We start from the raw sequence: 21,631 nt of genomic DNA, 5'->3' as shown, positions 1-21,631 counted from the left end.
TTTTGAGCAATGGCAACAGAGCTCTAGGAGGCAACTCATGATGGTAGCACAAAATCTTACTAGACAGCTTTAGAAATCAGAAACAACCACAGTCCTTGAAAACTAATGCAGAACTTGCCTTGGTACAAATTTGTGCATTTCAGATCAGCTATAGTTTAGTTAGCAGAGAGCAGTTATAGAAATAGCTTTTAGGTGTACCTCATCATGGACTTCAACCAGTAATCATTGCCCCTTAGAGAAATCATGTGAGCTGCAAAATATATGTAACCGAACCACATTTGGTGACATATTGACCACCAATGCTTATGAAAGTTCTGAGGAATATCACCAAGGGAGAGAAGTGGAGAAGGGATAATTTGGAATGAGCTGAATTATCACCTTAGCTTTGAGATTCTAATAAAGTTAAAGGAAAACTGTGAAACTTCTTCAGAGAATGCCACAGAGTCTCAGTGGATTGTGGTATCACCCTTTTGTCAAGGATTAATGAGAATCCATTATTTGCTTAAAACACAGGAAACATGATTAATTTTATTAAACTCTACATTTTTTCTTTCAATATCAGGTTTTGTGGCATTATTTATATATGCTACTGGCAACACAGTGTAGTTTGAATGTTGAACTTCCAAATGTATTTATAGTTCTTCCTCTTATTGATCATACCTCTATCTTATATAAATGAGAATTTATCTCTTACAATAATAATTTTCTCTCAACTCATTTCAGCTGTTTTGCTATGTCTTCAATTATTTGATGCTGGGTTCTATACCATTTTGTCTTCTGTTTGTAAAAGATTTTGTTTGATATTTTATGTCTTACTGATAATGAGTGGTTTTGCTTTTTGATGCAATACCTTGGGTTTGGGTCAAAAATAATATATTTCTATATTTTATCATGGATGGAATATTACTCATTCACTTAACAGAAGTGTGTTTTTATAGAAGCCTAGATTTAGCTATGAATTGATTGAATGCCATTTTGGTAAATGTAATTCTAAATAGCAAGTAGCCAAATACCTTTTATTCTGTATTCAGAAAATTTTCATTTAAAAAAGAGTGATACAAGGTTTACTTTGTAAATGCATTTTCTGAATTTCATAAATATTCAGAGTCAGCAGTCACTTCTTTATGAATTGGTAAGAGGCCAAATAACACCCCCAAATAAAGTTTCTCTTAAATTACATTCTTATTATGAAGAAAAATGCATATAATTGATGGAGAAGCTCACAAAACATTCTTTTCTCCATCTCCTAAAATCTGGGATTATAAAAAGAGCAGCTGTACAACAAGCACTCAGACCTTGTACTGTTAGAAATCCCATCTGTTTTTCTGTGTTTTTGCCTAAATATTTAATAATTATGTCTAGACATCTGATAAAAACACACAGAGATTAACTATTTCTTTACTGATTATAACTTTAGTAGTGAACCCCATGAAAATTCATACCACATAATGTAATTTAAACCTTAATTACAGAGCCTGGAGATTTAGTCATGAAGTACACACATACAAACATATATATGACATTCATTTGATTTTAAGATACCATTGAGTGTAAGATGCAACATTAAAGTAAAGAGTAATGGTGTTTTGGAAAACCAGTGTATTAAACATAACTACTGATTATATAACAATCCAATTTTCAAAAATATTATATTCAAAAATGTATATATGTCAAAATAAAAAAAAAACACTACCCTTAATATAAGTGCATATATATGTGTATATATATATATATATATATATATAGAGAGAGAGAGAGAGAGAGAGAGAGAGAGAGAGAGAGAGAGAGAGAGATTAGGCCAAGCATGGTGGCTCACACCTGTAATCCCAGCACTTTGGGAGGCCAGTGTGGGTAGATCACAATGTCAGGAGTTCAAGATCAGTCTGGCCAACATGGTGAAACCCCTTCTCTACCAAAAAAACAAAAAGTAGCCAAGCGTGGTGGTGCATGCCTGTAATCCCAGCGACTTGGGAGGTTGAGGCAGGAGAATCACTTGAATCCAGGAGGCAGAGGTTGCAGTGAACCGAGATCATTACTGCACACAAGCCTGGGCAACAGAGAGAAACTCCATCTCAAAAAAAAAAAAAAAAAAAAAAAAATTAAAAGAATTCTGCCACGTCTGATATCATTATATAATCATATATAGACCATCCATGTATTAGATTAGGTTAACTAAAAAATACCAAACAAATCTTTAACCAAACCGCCTTTCATGTCTATACAAACCCCAGTCCATATAGCCTGCCAATCCTGTAGCCAGGGCTGTCTGTAAGATAGTATTGATCTGGAACCCTGAGAATTCCTGGAAGCTGGAGAACTGCTTTTTCTGCCAAGACAACACTGATGTAAGCCTGACAGGGCCTGAGAGGGTAGAGTGAGGGATGGTTGCTATGAGTTTGACATCTGCTTCATTTTGGTGCAGAAGACCATAATCTAGATAGACTCTTGGGCAGTACCAGATGACACTGCCCAGATGTAAGTGCCAGTAGTGAGCCACCCTATGAAGACCTGATCAACCTCAACAAGGCAGGGGCAGCTGCCAAGGATGGGAAAGTCCAGGAAATCATCTGGTGTTTTATGGAATCCAGTCTCCTGAGAAGGAGTCAGATCACCTCTTTTACAGTAACAACAGTAAGGGTAAAGTAGATACTAAAAACAAAATTGTGTCCCATTTTGACAAGTTTTTCTTTCATATCTACTTACCCCAAAGAATTTAGTCAGAATGCCTCTGGGGATAGTTCCTTAGATCAAGGCTTTGGATAGTGGTTTGTTTACCAGAGACCTTCTGAAGATAGGAGGAACTAAAATATAACCAACGAAGATCAAGTGAGCCTAAGGTTACTTCTATCAGCCAATCTTACTGTGCAAAACTCTCTCAAATGACTGTCATCTTTCCAGTGGAATAGAAGATGAAGGTAACCAGAATTACAGTTTAAAAAAAAAATCAATATTTTTAGCTTGACTCCTGGAGGAGCCTCATTAAGATCAAACCTGCATATTTGCCTGCTTATATTTACTGTTATGTATATACTGTATATAATATATAAAAAACATACACATACATATATATAATTTCTATACTATATATATACACACATATATACAATTCAAAAAGATAGAAATTTAGATTTCTACTTCCAATTAAAATAATGTAGTCATAAAACATTTCAAGCCATTTCTTACTCCACTGTGGTATAAGCTCCCTAAGTGGTAGGAGGAGTACCTCCTCTTGTATATTTCATAATCCCTTCCTTCCTTACCAATGTGTGTCTGTGACATACCCTTAAAATCCTTGATAATGTCCAGTTATGTCTTTCACTGCAGCACGTTTCTAAGGCATGTTCTGGTTACTTGGCTTTTCCACCTGGGCGCAATATCAATTTTAGTATAATTGATATTATACCTGCCTCTCCTTTTCTTTTTTGCCAGAATAGTATGAATATGAAGTGATGTGCAATTGACAATAATTACTGTATCTATTTACTATATCTAGATATAATTGCATTTTTGTATTCTCAAGATGGTATACTTTTAGAGATACAGGTTACATGTGTAAAAGACAAACATCTTCAGAGTTAAATACATCCATGACATTCATAATATTTAGAACAAGAAACATTAAGAGTAAAGGACAAGAGAATAGGTTCCATGTGGCCTCCCAAAGGGAAACAAAAAACTTGCTATCATTGTTTTTAGTCCTGGTCTGTATTGCTTCTCACCATCTTTTAAGCCATTATCACCAAGAGTTTTAAAAATAAGACAAAAGTTTAGGTTTATTTTTCAACATTCGTTTGCAGCACCATGAATAATCTAGAGGACTCTGAACTGTCCTTGACTTCTTAGATCTTCTGTTTTCTATGCCCATCTATGGACTTTCTGGAGCCCCAGACCTCTCCCAAGATCCTGTCCATTTTTCTGGACCCCTCTTTACTTTTTTTGTGTTTCTCTGTTTGAATGTCAGTGATATTCTTTACACTTCTGTTTCTAGGTAATTAAAAGCAGCACATCAGTTTTCCTCAATACAGTTGACCCTTGAACAATACAGATTTGAGCTGCATGGATTAAAAAAAAATAAGTCCATTGGAATTTTTTGAGATTTCTGACAATTTAAAAAATCTTACAAATGAACCACATAGCCTACACATATTTTAAGAATTAGAAAAAAGTTAGACATGTCATAAGTGCATAAAATATATGTAGACACTAGTCTATTTCATCATTTATTACCATAAAATATACACAAATTTATTATTTAAAAATTTATCAAAACTTAGGCACACAATTACAGATCATACATAGCACCACTGGCAGTTGAGGAGAATATAAACAAATGTAAGTATGCCATATTAAATCATAACTCGATAAAATTAACTAGAGTACATACTGTACTATTGTATTAATTCCGTAGCCACCACTTGTTACTATGCTATGAGTTGAAGTGCTGCAAGTTGCAAATACCCTTTCCAAATGCCTTGAGACCATAATAATCTCTACATGGGTAGTTCTTCTCCTCAGTAAATTGTGTATTGCAGTAAAAACTTCTCTCTCCTGATTCTTGAGTATTTTGCATCATGTTTACTGCAATACTGTAAACCTTCAATAATATACCATGGGACCCATATGAAGTGCCACTAATGAGGCTGGAAGTGTTCTCAAGAAGCAAAGAAAGTCATGACATTACATGAAAAAGTTAAAATGCATATGTACCATAGATTTAGGTCTTTAGCTACAGTTGCCCTCCATACCACAGATACCAAAATCTTGCACTTTTTTGAAATACCTTTTTTTCTTGTATGAAAAAATACAGATATTATGTTTTTATTTCACTAAAAGAATTGCTGTAAGGGATATGTATAGAATAATATAATTTATAAAAAAGAAAAGTCATTATATAAAAATTTAAAGTAAAAGGAAGGTGAGAAATCTAAAGTTGGAGAATTTAATGCCAGCGAAGGATGGTTTAATGTTTTCTGAAAGAGATGGACTTTTCTCACTTGTAAGTGGGAGGTGAACAAAGAGAATACATGGACACAGGGAGGGGAACATCACACACAGGGGACTGTTGGGGGTTGGGACCAAGGGAGGCATAGCATTAGGAGAAATACCTAATATAGATGACGGGGTGATGGATACAGCCAACCACCATGGCACGTGTATAGCATGTTCTGCACATGTACCCCAAAACTTAAAATTCAATAAAAAGAAAATGTTAAGGTAACAGAAGAAGCAGCTTCTGCTAACCAAGAGGCAGCGGATGAGTTCCCAGACACCTTTAAGAAAATTGTTGAGAAGAAAGGATTCCTTCCTGAACCAGCTATTTATGCAAACAAAAGTGTCCCACTCTGAAAATAGACAAAAACAGACAAAAAAATGTCACAAGGAACATTTATTAGTAAGGAAGAGAAGCAAGCACCAGGATTTAAGGCAGAAAGATATAGGCTAACTGTAATGTTTTGTGCAAATACAGTCAGTTTATAATCAGGACTACCTTTATCTATAAAGCTGTTAATCCTGAAGCCTTGAAAGGAAAGGATAAATACCAGCTGTTAGTCTTTTGGTCATACAATAAGAAGGCCTGGACGATGAGAATCTGAATTGGTTTTTTTCTGGATTGGTTCCACTGATGCTTTGTCCTTGAAATCAGGAAGTACCTTGTTAGTAAGGGACTGGTTTTTAAAGTTCTTTTGATATTGCGCAATGCCCCTGACCACCTGGAATCCCATGAGTTCAATACCAAAGATCTCAAAGTGGTCAACTTACCTTGAAACACAATGTTTCTAATTCAGCCTCTAGATTGAAGATCATAAGAAACAATAAGGCTCATTACACATCTTACTCTATGGAAAGTATTTTCAATGCTATGAAAGGGAACCCCAATGGAGAGAACACCTTGAAAGTCTGGATAGATTATACCATTGAAGATGCCGTTGTTCTTACAGAGAAAGCCATGAAAGCCACGGAAACCATCAAATTCTGCTGAAGAAAACTGTCCAGATGTTGCGCGTGTCTTCTCAGGATTTACAACAGAGCCAGTCAAGAAAACTATGAAGGAGATTTTGGATGTGAAAAAAAAAGGTGTTGGATAAAGGGTTTCCAGGTACAGATTTTGTAGAAATTCAAAAGCTAATAGATATCACACCACAGGGATTAACAGAAGATGGCTTGATGGAGATGGAAGCTTCTGAAACAGTGCCGGAAAACAGACAGTCTGGCAGAAAGTTTCTGATTATCCAAGACTTATTTTGCTTTTTATGACATGGGCCCTTCTATAATACAAGCACTGAAATAAAGCAAATGATGAAAAAAGGATTGGTACCATATGGAAACATTTTTAGATAAATGAAAAAGCAAAAGTCAGAAAGAAATCATGATGTATTTCCATAAAGTTACAGGAGAGTGCCTGCCTCTCCTTTCTCTCCTTCCATCTCCTTCACCTCTTCTGCCTCTCATGGAGAGAGCAAGACCATCCCCTTCTCTTCTTTCTCTTTCTCAGATTAATCAGTGTGAAGATTATGAGCAGGCGTCTCCAAACTACGGCCCGCGGGCCGCATGCGGCCCCCTGAGGCCGTTTATCTGGCCCCCCTGCCGCACTTCAGGAAGGGGCACCTCTTTCATTGGTGGTCAGTGAGAGGAGCACAGTATGTGGTGGCCCTCCAACAGTCTGAGGGACAGTGAACTGGCCCCCTGTGTAAAAAGTTTGGGGACGCCTGATTATGAGGATGAAGACTTTTGTGATTCACTTTCACTTACTGGATAGGAAATACATTTTCTCTTTTTTATAATTTTTAAATAACTTTCTTTTCTCTAGCTTACTTTGTCATAAAAATACAGTATATGATACACAGAACACACAAAATATGTGTCAGTCAACTCTTTATGCTATTAGTGTGTCTTTGAGTCAACAGCAAGCTATTAGTAAAGTTTTGGGGGAGTCAAAAGTTATACATGGATTTTGATTGCACAGGGCATCAGCACCCCTAAGCCTCTACATGTATAGACATTAGGGACAAAGAGATGTGTAAATACTCAATTAATATCTTACAGTGATACAAAAGCTTTAGTTGAAGTTTTGCATATTGAAGCTTGAGCTTAATTTGGAATATGGGCAAGAGGGAGTACATACAGAAACAAAGGTGTTTTTCTTTTAAAATGTTTTATATTTTTTTCCTTTTGAGTTCATAAAAAAATGAGAAGGTTCCACCCCACCCTGCAACCATCCAAGACTTGAAATGTGTAAGAGAAAAGAGATGAGGAAGGAGAAAAGTTACATCATAAGAAAAAAAAATGTAATAGAAAAGTGGAAAAATTGAAGTTAACTAATACTTAATTTTAAGTTGTTAATTTTGTAGAAGTGCAGCACAACTTTTGGCTCAGACATTATGCAATGATACATAAAAGTCTCCAAAAGGGAGGAGGCCGGCTGGTAGGTAGGTGGAGGGTGATAATTTTGTATGTACATAAAATAAAGTGCTGGTGTTTCTCATCTAGTCCAGTCACAAGGCAAAGGAAAAAAGTGAAGTGAGACTGTAGAGGGAAGAAGCAGGATCTGAGGGCTAGCATGTTGGCTTGGGGGACGAGCCCCTGGCTACAGCAGCCATTCCAGCTAGGGCATCAGGCATGTGGGTGGGGACACTAGTTTAGATGACTGCAGGTATTATCTGACTGCAACTGCACAAAAGACCTCCAAATAAAAACCACATAGCTGAGGCCCACTAACCCACAGAGCTGTGAGAGGGAAATTTTAAAAATCACTGTGTGAAGCCACTAAATTTTGAGATGATTTATTGCACAGCAATAGATGATTGGAGCAAACTCCTTTACCAGATTGCTAATGAGACCATATTTTCTCCTTGTTGATTCTTTCCAATGTATTTATCAAACGTGTATTAAATGTCATCTCCTATGACAGGCTCTGGGTATAATAAGGTAAATAAAATATTATACTTTCCTCCGGTGGACTACCCACAGTTACATAATTTCTTCTCTAGAAAAATCTTTAAGAGGAGAAATTAATGAATATTTAATATTTGCTATTAGCACAATTAGCTAATACTCTGTAATAAGTTAATTTTGACCCTTTTAAAAATTATCTGCAGAGAATTTTGTTTTTTACAAATAAATTATAATGTGTAAAAAATATAGACATAAGTGAAATATTTGTATAACCTTCTGGTGAGTGAAGTTATACAAATATCAAGACAGAAAATGAGCCATGAATCCAAAAATTTAAAGATTTGACTCCATGAATGGAATAAAAAAGCTCTAATGTGGCAAAAAAAAAAAAGAAAAACCCATAATAAACAGAATAAAAGAACAAATATTAGACTGAGAGAACAGAATTGTATACCCAGGACAGAAAAAATATTAATTTTTTTTTTTTTTTGAGACGGAGTTTCCATCTTGTTGCCCAGGCTGGAGTGCAATGGCGCAATCTCGGCTCACCGCAACCTCCGCCCCCTGGGTTCAGGCAATTCTCCTGCCTCAGCCTCCTGAGTAGCTGGGATTACAGGCACGTGCCACCATGCCCAGCTAACTTTTTATATTTTTAGTAGAAACGGGGTTTCACCATGTTGACCAGGATGGTCTCGATCTCTTGACCTCGTGATCCACGTGCCTCGGCCTCCCAAAGTGCTGGGATTACAGGCTTGAGCCACCGTGCCCGACCATAAATATTTTTAATATCAAAGAGCTCATAGATATGTATAATAAAATGTCAAGCCAATAAAACATAGGCAAGAAATATGGAAATGCAATTAATATGGAAATGCAATTTATGTAATAAGAAATGAAAATTAGAAATAAACATGTAATAACATACTTAAATGCATTAGTAGAAAAAATAGAATTTCAAAAACTTCTCCTTAAGAAAATTTTCTCTCCAGCAAGGTCTTAAGGTCAATAGTATCTAGAACATTTCTTAATTTAGTTTAGTAGAGGGAACAGGCAGTCTCCTATGCAACTTGATTGTTAAAATCTTTTGTTAATTGAGTATTACTTGTACTTTGTGTACAAGTAATAATATAATCATCTTGAAAATAGTTATGATGTAGTATAAAGTGAAAAGAGGATAATGTTTGTGTACAAGTGATATAAATAACCTTAAATTGTCTGTTAAAATTCTGCAAATCCCACAGTTGAGTCTATTATAGAGAAAAAAACCCATCAGTATATGAGAATATATGTCTTACGCTAACTGCTGCATTGTTTGAAACAACATAAATGCCAATCAATAAGAGAATAATTAAAAATTATATATCCAAGCTATGTAGTATTATAGTATGCAAATATTAACATGAGTATTGTAATTTGTAATTATTGACTTGTAAAAATACTTATATTACTAAATGGGAAAAATTAAATGTGAAGTAATTATGGCATGATTAATTTTTATTGGTTAAAAAATAAACAGAAATAAACAAATGTACATGTATAAACTTGCATATAAAGTTGTATATTTGGATATACTGATCTGGCATAGATAATGTATATAAAATGTACATAAAACTTAGCAGCAAGTAACTAAAAGGTGAAAGATTAGAGGCAGTTAAAGATGGCTATGTTTTCCTATATTTATTTGCCATATTTAATTACATTATTTTTCTAATTTTAAAAATCTTATTTATCATATCATTTGAACCTATAATTCTACTTCTCAGAAGTAATCTTAAGGAAATAACTAAAAACCCAGAAAAAAAGTGTAGAACAAATACTGTTGTCCATATTATATATGATGACGAAGTTGGGAATACCCTAAAAATTCAGTCATAGGGAACCAATTAAGAAAATTGGGTTGAACTCTTAAATATGAGACTTGTGCATATTAAAAGTATGTCTTGCAAAGAGTTTTTAATGATATTGGAAAATAGTTATGATGCAGTATAAAGTGAAAAAAGGGGGATAATTTTTGTGTACAAGTAATATGAACAACTTTATAACAGCCTTAAAACACAATTATGCCTATAGGCATACACACACACACACACACACACACACACACACACACACACACAGAGAAAGAAAAAAAATCTAGTAGAAAATTATTGTGATGAAATCTTGCTGGGATTAGGAGTAATATTAGTTTCATTTTATTTGTTAGCGTTTTCTATAGTTTCTGAAATTTTAATAGTAAGTGTCATTGGTTTTCTAATTCTCCAAAAGAATTTATCACAGCCAACGAAAATATCACTGTGAGTCAGGAATTTTGTGATTCTTTAAAAAGGGATTAGTTGATTATCCTTCTAATCAAGGTAAAACTTTGTTTCTGATACCCATATAAAAGTCTTAATTATTTCACATGCTTATTCACCAAGTGCATTATGCACAAAAAAAAATTAAACAAAACTGACTCCATAAACTGGTACTGAATATAAAGAAAATCCTGATTTCTAAAACTCAGTGAAAAAAGAACTACTTGATTCATTGCTTAAATAATTATAAAAATGAAATTCAAGAAATAATTTGCAAAGATTTGAGTAATAATAAAGAGGTAATAGTTAAGCAAATTGAAAACAATAGAACGGGTTAACACTGCTGGAAAATATTAGCTTTCAAGCAGCAAATATTTCCACTTTTCAGCAGATATCATGGTCTTTCATGCCTTATGCAATATAGCCTAACCAAATATTTAGATAATCTGGAAATTCGATTTAATAAAACAGCCTCTTTTCCAGTATATTATTAGTAATACATTAGTTTTCACAGTGATTTAACAAATTTATCTTACTAATTACTTGGTTGAACTAATGTCAGTACCCTGCAGATTGTTCTTGGTGGGAGAGAATATTTTTTCTACTCAGTCTTCAGAGTTTGGAAGGATTTAGCTAGAGATTTTAAATTTGCACTAGTTAATCCACTCCATGAATCACTAATTTAGTATAAAAATAAACAGTGGCTTGGGTTAAGCACAGCAATTTAAATATTTTGCAGAGATTCAAGGAAGAAATTTAAAATGATCAGTAGTTTTGAAAGAAATAATAGTATTCTTTATCAAGTATTCCAGATAAGGAAGGTAGATACTATATTAATAACATGCTAGTTATTACTATATGAATATTAAAATAAAAGCAATAAAAATAAAATATAAGCACTAGAGGAAAAATCAAAAATATTGATGAGCTGCAGATCCCTATTACCCATAAGGAGTATGGTTTTGTCCTTTTCTTAAAATTTGGACCACTTTCTGGTATAGTATCTCATTTTTGATTGCTTATTTTTTCACTTAGGTTCAAAAGCCCACTCAATGTTTCATCATGTGATAAATATTAAAGACCAGTAATTATATGTGTTAGATTATCTACAGTAATGTCAACTCATTTTTCCTAGACAAGCATGGTGCTTAGCTATTAAAGAAAATAAATGTTAGTGGCCAAATTTCCAATGCTCTCTACATTTAATATTTATTACTGATGTTTAAAGTTTTAGGTTTAACATGGACATTATTTCCCATGAAAATCATGAATTTATTTGTATTTCATTATATATTAGTTAGAATGATATGAAATTGCCATTTTTAAAAGATGTAAATGTTGAGCATGGGCAATTTGATATGCACTAACCTAATATTTAGTTCTCTCCAAATCTAAAATTTGCCTTCAAGTACACTACAGATTGTAGAATTAGGCATACTGAAGGCAACATTTAAAATTTTTTAGTGTGTAAGCTTAATTGTGTAAAGCTTGAAGTTTTTATTAGTTCAAGCTTCATATTTTTTATGGCCCTGCTGAACAAGAATGAGATGAAACTCTGCCCTGTGTGAAACTCTATTAATTTTGATAATAAATGATTCTGCAGTTTATTTTTGCTGTTTACACTATACAGGTGTGCCAAGCAAGAGATATATTGCACTTGTTCTAATCTCAGTTCTGTATCTAATCTCAGTTCTGTATCTCAGACTAGAGCAACCTGGGGAGATAATAAAGCTTTCGTGTTCCCCATAAACCCTTCTAATAACAAGCTGGTGAATATAAGAGACCCCAGTAGATTGCCGGTCAAATTTAGCTTCTATTCAAAGACTTCATTTATAGAAGCTTACAAGCAGCAGTCATTGAGATTTGCGCATGTATCTAACAAACATATTTTTCCTAAATACTTTTTAAAAAAGAAAATCTTAGTAGAAAAATATGGTTATTCTTTAACAAATTTTAAAAATTGCTTTAAAAAATCTGATTTACAGTATGTTTGCATCTCTTTTCTCCTCCTTTCTCCTGTCCCCTTGCCACCCCTTCGTTCTGTTATTTTTTTTTTGTTCTTTTCATTTTAATATCCAAGGCTATTAAAGAAACTACATAATTTTGCATACTCATACTTTAAAAATGGTGAAAAATTTTTGTTGAATTAAGTTGTAGCCAACATTGTGGTTGATGCCCAACTCTTCTTTGCTGTAAGTATTATCACAGCCTCGGCAAGGAAATCCGGGCTGGCAAACAGGCTCTCTCCAAGTTTTTGTCCTCTCTATTCAACTTTTACCTATTCAAGGAATAAAAGCTAACCATATTCATACTTTGCTATAATTTTTACTCAATATTTTTGGTGAGGGCTAACAGGGAAAGTAGGATTTGAATTTTTTCAAATAGATTGGTAACATTTACATTCATTCATTTATTCATTCTAATCAACCTCAGTCCCTGAATCCTTGATCTCTCTTATAGGTTAAAGGATTGCTAATGTCTATGTGACTCAATTTTTGATTTCTGATGAGGAGAAAGGACACAGAGTAAAAGGAAAGGTAAAACTGTTGTATACCAGTTCTCAGGAACCTTAGGAGATTTATATGATGCTGCAACAAAAAAACTGGCTCTGTAAAGTAATGCAATTTGTGACAGATGTGAAGTCAGAAGTGGTTAAAAAAGCAACAACAACAATAATAACAACAGTACAGTGCTGTCCTAATGGTGGAGGTACTGGAATGCAAATAAGAAGTCATCAGATAGAACCTGGAATGGCTTAGCAAATTCAAGCTGTGTGCATGGAGGGCCATAGGGAACAGATCAGTCCTCTAGATAGATGTAAAAGCTCCAATGGAAAGAAGATAGTTTTGAGAGAAGATGGTTATAGAAATTCATATTAACAAAGGTATGAAAGATGTCCAGAAAAAGAACATCCCATGATGAAGGAGACCAAAAACCAGGACTGGAGCTAGGAGATATTATCACTGTGTTAGATCAGAAGGACCATGCTGTTTTCACTTGACAAAGAGAAGACCTTTTTGTAGGCATGGATGAAAAGGTCTCGTTGTAGTATTGCATGGCTTCTGAAAACCAGTATCCACTCTTGACAACTGAGTCATAGTCATCATCTCTCATCCAGGTCAAATTGTCAAGCCTGGAGCTATCACATGTGTGTTAAATGAAGGCAAGTCAATTTATTGTAGACCACATGAAAAGAGACACTTAATCATTGAATTTAAGGTAAATTTTCTTGATAATGGCTTTCTCTCTTCTGACAAACTCTGGGCTGGAAAAACTCCTACCCAAGAGGAAAGAAGTAGAAGGAACTGATGAGATTAATTAAGTAGAATTGGTGGACTTTGATTCAAATTAGGAAATGCAATGCTGATGCCACTACAATGAAGAAGCAAATGCAGGGCTGTTACAATGGAAAAGCATGAGGAGGATAAACACCATTGCAGAGGTGTTCATTGTCAAACCTCTTAATGGGACCAGTGATAATATTTGCTGCTGGCATTTTATGTGCAGCAGTGAATGAGCAAAGGACTGTAATCCTAATATGCTCACTACTTGCTATTGTTTTTGCTTCACTATTCACCTAGTGTTTTACAAATTAAAGGAAGAATAAATACAAAATTTTTAAAAGTTGACAAGTAGGAGCATGACCAACAAAGCTCTCTCCACTTTGGCAACAAATAGGTTAAATTTGGTTTCCAGAATAAGTTAACAGAAGTTATAACACAAGAGAGCCAGAAATACAAAGTGCTCTATTAGTGAGATGTCAGAAGAGAAGAGATTATTCTTTATTATTATTTGATATTTTATAAAACCTCTTTTGAGATATTAAATATATACTGAGATTAATAAAATGGTAGACATAGAAATTATCTCATTCAGTAAATCAGTCAAGATATTTAATTCAGATAATTTAAACTCTAAGAATTATTTTATTTTCCATTAGATTGACTTTTACTTCATTTATTTATTCAGTTTTGTATAAACTCAGATAGAATTACACTTTTTCAGACTGTCATTTAATATTTCCATTTTAAAGAGAAATAGACTGTATAGCACAATGAATGCCTATTTTACTGTTTGTCTTTTTGTCGTATGTAATTTTTCCTCTTAAAGTTTAAGTGTGTTTCACAGTCTAATAAACGGAACATTAATACAAACTGTAATCATGTTTCAGTAATTTGAACTATTCATTCTAGAACTGTGTAACTTTAAGCATCTTTAACACAAATTGTATGCATTGAAAGGACAGGTTCCTTCTTTAAGCTTTCCATTAGCAAGTTTGGAAATATTTTTCCTACATGGAGCTTAAACCTGTTACATGTGGCATGGAAGTACCTGAGAGATTTCTTTGGTTGACAACACTCAGGATACAGAGGACATGATCCCAGTAATGAGCTATTTACTTTGTATAAAGGAAAGAAATATACTACTAATAGATGTAAACGCCATGCCTACTACTTTCAGGCCAGCTGGAATTGGAGTGACTAAATAAGACAAATGGGCTTAGGTTTAACATCTTTATTTTTAAACGCTTTCTAAGAGTCATTATGCCCTTGTATATGCTGTATAACCTTTGTTTCTAAACATAATGGGACTTATTTCTCAATCAGTTTTACCATAGCTTTGGACTAAATTCCTCTATTTGTTTATTTGTTTACAATCTATTGTCTTTTTTCTGTTGGACTCCACTAGAATCCCAAACCTCCTCTTACCTGTGTTGCTAAAAATAAGTTATGCTTATCAGTACATTCTGACAAAATTACTCTTAAGCTAGGATTTTGACCTTAGACTTGTGTGCTATTCTACCTTGGTAAAGCTAAAATACACACACACACACACACACACACACACACACACACACACACTTGCTTACATTTAAGTACACCTAAATTCCATGCTCCATTAATCGTTTTCCATGAATTTTATATCAATCTTGTACATTAACAAGAGCTTTTAACAATTTCCATTTCTTTTGCTGAAACTTCAGTCTTCTCGTATTTAATCCATTTCCGGACCTTTGATCTATGTTAGAATATTCTGTGAAAACTGTTGAATTGTTTGGGAAGGTCTCCAAAGCAGTGGTTTACAAAGCGTGTGGCTTCACTACTAATATGTTGTTTAATTAATTTAGTGAGATATGAACAAGATTTAAAATTGAAATGGAATAGAATAAAATATATCAGACTGAATTTTGTAATTGTATATTATACTGCAAACATAAAAATTGCAAAATGTTCACTGTGTGCATGTATATGTATATGATTGTGGCAAATATATTACTTTTATTACTTACTGTGGTTTCTATTTGAAAATTTTAAAGCCTAGAGCTGGGTTTCTCATGCACAAGTTACCAAATAATCCATTTAAAACATAAGTAGTAGTAATAACAATAATAATAAAAATGTGCATAATACTATTTACTTAGATTGATTTCTGTAATATATACATGCACAAACATATGCAACAAATATGTATAAAGATTAGGAATAAATTTATTATTCATTTTACTTTACATAACTAAAATATCAGAAAGTTACAAGTTAAATTTTAAGACTAAAGTAATACAATTTAAATTAATAAGATTAACATGGCACGTGTAGCTGCTTTCCTGAATTTAAACTGACCAGGCTGTGTTTAATAATATAAAGATATATTAGCATCCTTTAATTTTCAGTTGCTATTGATTTTATCTTTTAATTTTAAGAATGTTGTGTTGTCCTAAAATCACTGTGAAAGTCTTTATAGTTATTATGCACACTTACCATGGCACTTGTTACTAAAAACTGCAGTAAGCTGATATGTTCTAAGAGTGAACACAGTTTGTGCACTCACAATTTGCACATGATATTTACTGCAGTTGGGCAGGACTCTTTTATGTCCAATGTAGCATGCTTATACACTCTTAACTCATACAATATATCCATTCTCTGATCTCTTTTTTCTATGTGAACTGCATAACTTTTGTTTTATATCATTCCTTGACTTCATTTGACTCTCTCTCAGAACAAATGCAGTAGAAAATAACATGCAAATGAAAACAGTAAAATTCTTAGAAGAAAAGATGCTCACAGAATGATGTACAACATGATTGGATTAATTGCTTTTTCACTTATCTTTGAAATACAAAACATGAAATTTAAAATTTGCCATAGAACCTTTTGTTTTCTATCATTCTTTGACTTCATTTGACTCCCTCTCAGAACGATGCAGTAGGAAACAAGTAAATGAAAACAATAAAATTCTTAAGAGAAAAGATGCTCACAAAATGGTCCACAACATGATTGGATTAATTCCTTTTTCACTTGTCTTTGAAATACAAAACACAAAATTTAAAATCTGTCATAGAACCTTCCAGAATGTATTCATGTATCTCAGAATATCCATAAATGCTAACGTGGAAAACCTGATCTAGATAATTTCCTCATGTTTTGTGACTAGAGGTGTGTGTGTGTTTCATATGTACCAATTACCTGTAGAAAAATAATCTGTGATAAGAAAAATTTTGAAAGAAATCAAATGTTAATGCAGAAATTGTATATGTTAGAAATTAATACTATCTATTGTACTAAAAATAAATGCCTATAAAAATATTTTAAAATAGATATCATTACCAACACAAGACAGTAATTATAATGTACTTCTAACAAATATTCTTTCTAAAACTTAGAATTCCAACAATTTGTATTTACCACATGTATGCAATGAGCTTTGTAAAATGGTTAAGTATTACATGACAGGAGAACACTAAATTGCAATGTTAAGTAAACTCTACTTCCTAATTTTAGGCTGTGAATGCCAGATTATAATAATCTCTATTTATTCTCTTGGGAAACTACTAATAGAGCCCTCAGGTGAACATAAGAGTGAAAAATAGTGGTAAATTAATGGTACTAGAGTGTATGTTTTTAAAAAATCATTTTGTAATCACAAGAATTCATGTGAGTAATGAACCATACGTTATGAAACATAGCACTAAAAGTTTAAATATAATATTAAAAACAATTATAATTTACCACCTTTTAGAAAAGTAAATATGACTGTCCTATGTGAAAAAATGAAATTAATCTAGGTTTGATTTAATCTGTAATATATAGATGAAGAAACTGATTAACATAATCCAAGAACTCATATGATGCAAAGTGGAAAATCATGATTTCTAGAGTAAATACAACTTTTAAGATTATTATTAGAAGTACAGTTCATAAGATCATAAATGAAAAAAAAAAAACCTTCCTTTTCCTAAGGCAACTTTCCAAAATTTCTTATAAGTCATATAAACAATTACCATATTTCAAATCAGTATTGACTCTTAGCTTGAGGGACCATATGTCTGAAGGGACCTTTTATTTTGTTTTCCCTCTAGACATTTATTTATTTGTTTTGGGAAAAGAAAAAAGTTTTTAAAGAAATAATTCACCCTCCCCTAATATTTACTTACAATGGACATTTCCATAGTTTACTGAAAAAAAAATATTTTGGAGAAGTTATCTCACCTTTTCAGTTTTAGAAGGATGAGTTTAAGAAACCAAATATTTTTGAGCAACCATTATATAGAATATAATATTGAGTGGAATATCTGAGTTGGGTAATATAATCTCCTTTTGACAGATCAGGAAACTGAGGATATGTAGAAAGGTTGAGCAATGCACTCAACATCATATAACTAGTAAGTGGCAGATCCAAGGTTTGGTTTTTGATGGATTCTAAACACATAAAGCTTTATTTGTGAAGTGTATCAAAACTTGGAAATTACAGTGAGTTTTTAAACATAATTCTAAATGGTGTTCTGACCTTACTTATCTATGTTTAGGGGGTTCTATTTAATATGAGCAGTTTGGAAAACTAATTTATATCAGCAAGTATGTATTTCCTATAAAATAAACAGAACTGAGGCCAGGCAGGGTGGCTTATGCCTATAGTTTCAGCACTTTGGGAGGCAAAGGTGGGTGCATTGCTTGAGGCCAAGAGTTTGAGACCAGCCTGGCCAACATGGTGAAACCGTGTCTCTTCTAATAATACAAAAATTACTCAGGCATGGTGATTTGTGCCTGTAGTTCCAGCTGCTCAGGAGGCTGAGGCATCAGAATCACTTGAGTCTGGGAGGCAGAGGCTGCAGTGAGCCAAGATCATGCTACTGCACTCCAGCCTGGGCAACAGAGTAAGACTGTGACTAAAAAACAAACAGGTGGGGTGCAGTGGCTCATGTCTGTAATCCCAGCACTTTGGGAGGCTGAGGTGGGTGGATCACGAGGTCAAGAGATTGAGACCATCCTGGCCAACATGGTGAAACACTGTCTTTATTAAAAAATACAAAAATTAGCGGGGTGTAATGGTGCGCACCTGTAGTCCCAGCTACTTGGGAGGATGAGGCAGGAGCATTGCTTGAACCCAGGAGGCAGAGGTTACAGTGAGCCAAGATCTCACCACTGCACTCCAGCCTGGTGCTTGGCAACAGAGCAAGACTCTGTCTCAGGGGAAAAAACAAACAAACAAACAAACAAACAAACAAACAAACAAAAAAACAGAATTGAACAATAGCAGTACAAAATCTTGAACATGTAGTTAATTCACTTAGCAATTCATTCATTCATTATAAAGATGCCATGGAATACACAGAAAAAAAGCAATTATATTAAGTGTTTATTACTGTGTAATGAAGTACCCGAAAACTTATTTGCTTTAAACAACAAATATTGATTATCTCACAGTTTCTGTGTCAGGAATCTGGGTACAGCTCAGCTAGGTGGCTCTACTCAAGGTCTCTCACAAGGCCACAATCAAACCTGGGGTTGTGATTACATCTGAAGTTTCAAATGGGGAAAGATCTTCTTTTAAAATCACTCACATGGTTATTGCTAGAATTCAGTTCCTCACTAATTGTTGGACTGAGGTGTCATTTTTTTCCACTGGCTATTGGCCAAAGGCTGTCCTTGGTTTCTTTGCTATGTAGGCCTCTCCCTAGGGAAGCTCGCAACATGATAGCTTGTTTCCCCCTGGCAAGCAAAAGGGAGAGTAAGAGAAGGTGAAAGAAAGAGACATGGGGCAAGACTGTAGCAAAAGCATCTTTGAAACTAATATTTAAGGCATAATTTTATCACTTTTACATATTCTATTCATAAAAGGGAGTTAACCAGGTGGACCCCCACACTCAAGCAGGTAGGATTACACAGGGCATAGATACAAGGAGGTAGGAATTTGGGAGATAAGGTAGAAATTGCCTACCATAGCAATGAACATGTATTAGTTGCTGGTAAATATTTGACATATGAATTAAGACTCATAAATTAGCATACCTTTTATTTCACAAATTCAATCTACAGGAATTTCAACCAAAGAAAACTAGACAGACAAAAAAGTTCTAAACATACTTATGCAAGAACAACTTGAATTGTAAAAGAAATACATTTTTATCGTGTCTGATTCTTCTCTCATTTCTTCTTTATTAGCTTGACTAGCGGTCTATTTTGTTAATCTTTTCAAAAAAACATCTCCTGGATTCATTGATTTGTTTGAAGGATTTTTCGTGTCTCTATCTCCTTCAGTTCTGCTCTAATCTTAGTTATTTTTTTGTCTTCTGCTAGCTTTTGAATTTGTTTGCTCTTGCTTCTCTGGTTCTTTTAATTGTGATGTTATAGTGTTGAGTTTTGATCTTTCCCACTTCTTCCTGTGGGCATTTAGTGCTGTAAATGTCCCTCTAAATACTGCCTTAGCTGTGTCCCAGAGATTCTAGTGTGTTGTTTCTTTGTTTTCATTGATTTAAAAGAACTTATTTATTTCCGCCTTAATTTTGAATAAATGGTGTTGAGAAAACTGGCTAGCCATATGCAGAAAACTGAAACTGGATCCCTTCCTTACACCTTATTAAAAATTAACTCAAGATGGATTAAAGGCCTAAAATGATAAAATCCTAGAAGAAAACCTAGGCAATACCATTCAGAACATAGGAATGGGCAAAAACTTCATGACTAAAACACCAAAAGCAATGACAACAAAAGCCAAAATTGACAAATGGGATCTAATTAAACTAAAGACCTTCTGCTCAGTGAAAGAAATTGTCATCAGAGTAAACAGGCAACCTACAGAATGGGAGAGAATTTTTTTAATATATCCATCTGACAAAGGGCTAATATCCAGAATCTACAAGGAACCTAAACAGATTTCAGAAAAAAAAAATCAAAAAGTAGGCAAAGGATATGAACAGACATTTCCCAAAAGAAGACGTTTATGTGGCCAACAGGCAACAAGCATATGAAAAAAGTTCTTCATCACTGGTCATTAGGGAAATGAAAATCAAAACCACACTCAAATACCATCTCATTCCAGTTAGAACAGTGCTCATTAAAAAGTCAGGAAACAACAGACGCTGGAGAGGATGTGGAGAAATAGGAATGCTTTTACACTGTTGGTGGGAGTGTAAATTAGTTCAACCATTGTGGAAGACAGTGTGGCAATTCCTCAAGTATCTAAAGCCAGAAATACCATTTGACCCAGCAATCTCATTAATGGTTGTATACCCAAAGGATTATAAATCATTCTACTATAAAGACATGTGCACACATATGTTTATTGCAGCACTGTTCACAATAGCAAAGACTTGGAGCCAACCCAAGTGCCCATCAATGATAGACTGGAGAAAGAAAATGTGGCACATATACACCATGGAATACTATGCAGACATAAAAAAAGCTGAGTTCATGTCTCTATTAAGGCATGGGGCATGGATAAAGCTGGAAACCACAATTCTCAGCAAACTAACATAGGAACAGAAAATCAAACACCTCATGTTGTCACTCTTAAGTGGAAGTTGAACAATGAGAACACATGGACACAGGGAGGGGAACATAACACACTAAGGCCTGTCAAGGGGTGGAGGGTTAGGGGAGGGATAGCATTAGGAGAAATATCTAATGTAGATGACAGGTTGATAGTGCAGCAAACCACCATGGCACATGTATGTCTATGTAACAAACTTGCAGGTTCTGCACTTGTATCCCAGAACTTGAAGTATAACAATAGTAATAATAAATACAAAACGGTTTAAATGTTCAATAAAAAATGAATTGAGTAAAGACATTTATAAATTTAATATGTATATAAATAAACTTGAAAATGTATTTACATTTTTTAATTTAGCATTTAATATACAAGTTACTTATTTAACTTCATTCTTTGTTTTAATGTTGTCTTTAAGGTTAGCTACTTACGTTATTTCTTTGTTTTAATTTTAGCTCCTTAAGGAATCCTTCTCTATCAATCATAATCCTAGAATTTTAGTTTAGGTAATGGAAGTTGAATAATCCCAAGATATTATAAGATCTTCACTTGAAATATTATAGGATATTCCCTTATTCTGCCTAATTATTTTTCCTATCATTTATCATAGCCTGACATTATATTAATAGTACTCATGAGTTTATTTATCTGCTTGATGTCTCTCACTAGAATGC

General features: G+C 33.8%; 1 protein-coding gene, 1 long non-coding RNA gene and 1 pseudogene across 3 annotated transcripts in view; 2 read left to right on the top strand and 1 right to left on the bottom strand.

Moving 5' to 3' along the window:
* LOC141580336 (uncharacterized) overlaps nucleotides 1-21,631 on the top strand; it is a 494,168-nt gene that overhangs the window by 285,678 nt on the left and 186,859 nt on the right. The gene's annotated exons all lie outside the window — the stretch shown is intronic.
* Nucleotides 1-21,631, bottom strand: part of OLFM3 (olfactomedin 3) — a 194,021-nt gene that overhangs the window by 75,525 nt on the left and 96,865 nt on the right. The gene's annotated exons all lie outside the window — the stretch shown is intronic.
* LOC141580335 (dnaJ homolog subfamily A member 1 pseudogene) lies at nucleotides 3,108-14,173 on the top strand (annotated as a pseudogene).

This window comes from Saimiri boliviensis, chromosome 11 (assembly GCF_048565385.1).
Source record: "Saimiri boliviensis isolate mSaiBol1 chromosome 11, mSaiBol1.pri, whole genome shotgun sequence".
Lineage (NCBI taxonomy): Eukaryota > Metazoa > Chordata > Mammalia > Primates > Cebidae > Saimiri > Saimiri boliviensis.
The sequence above is the reverse complement of the archived record's forward strand: the minus strand, read 5'-3'. Positions and strand labels throughout refer to the sequence as shown.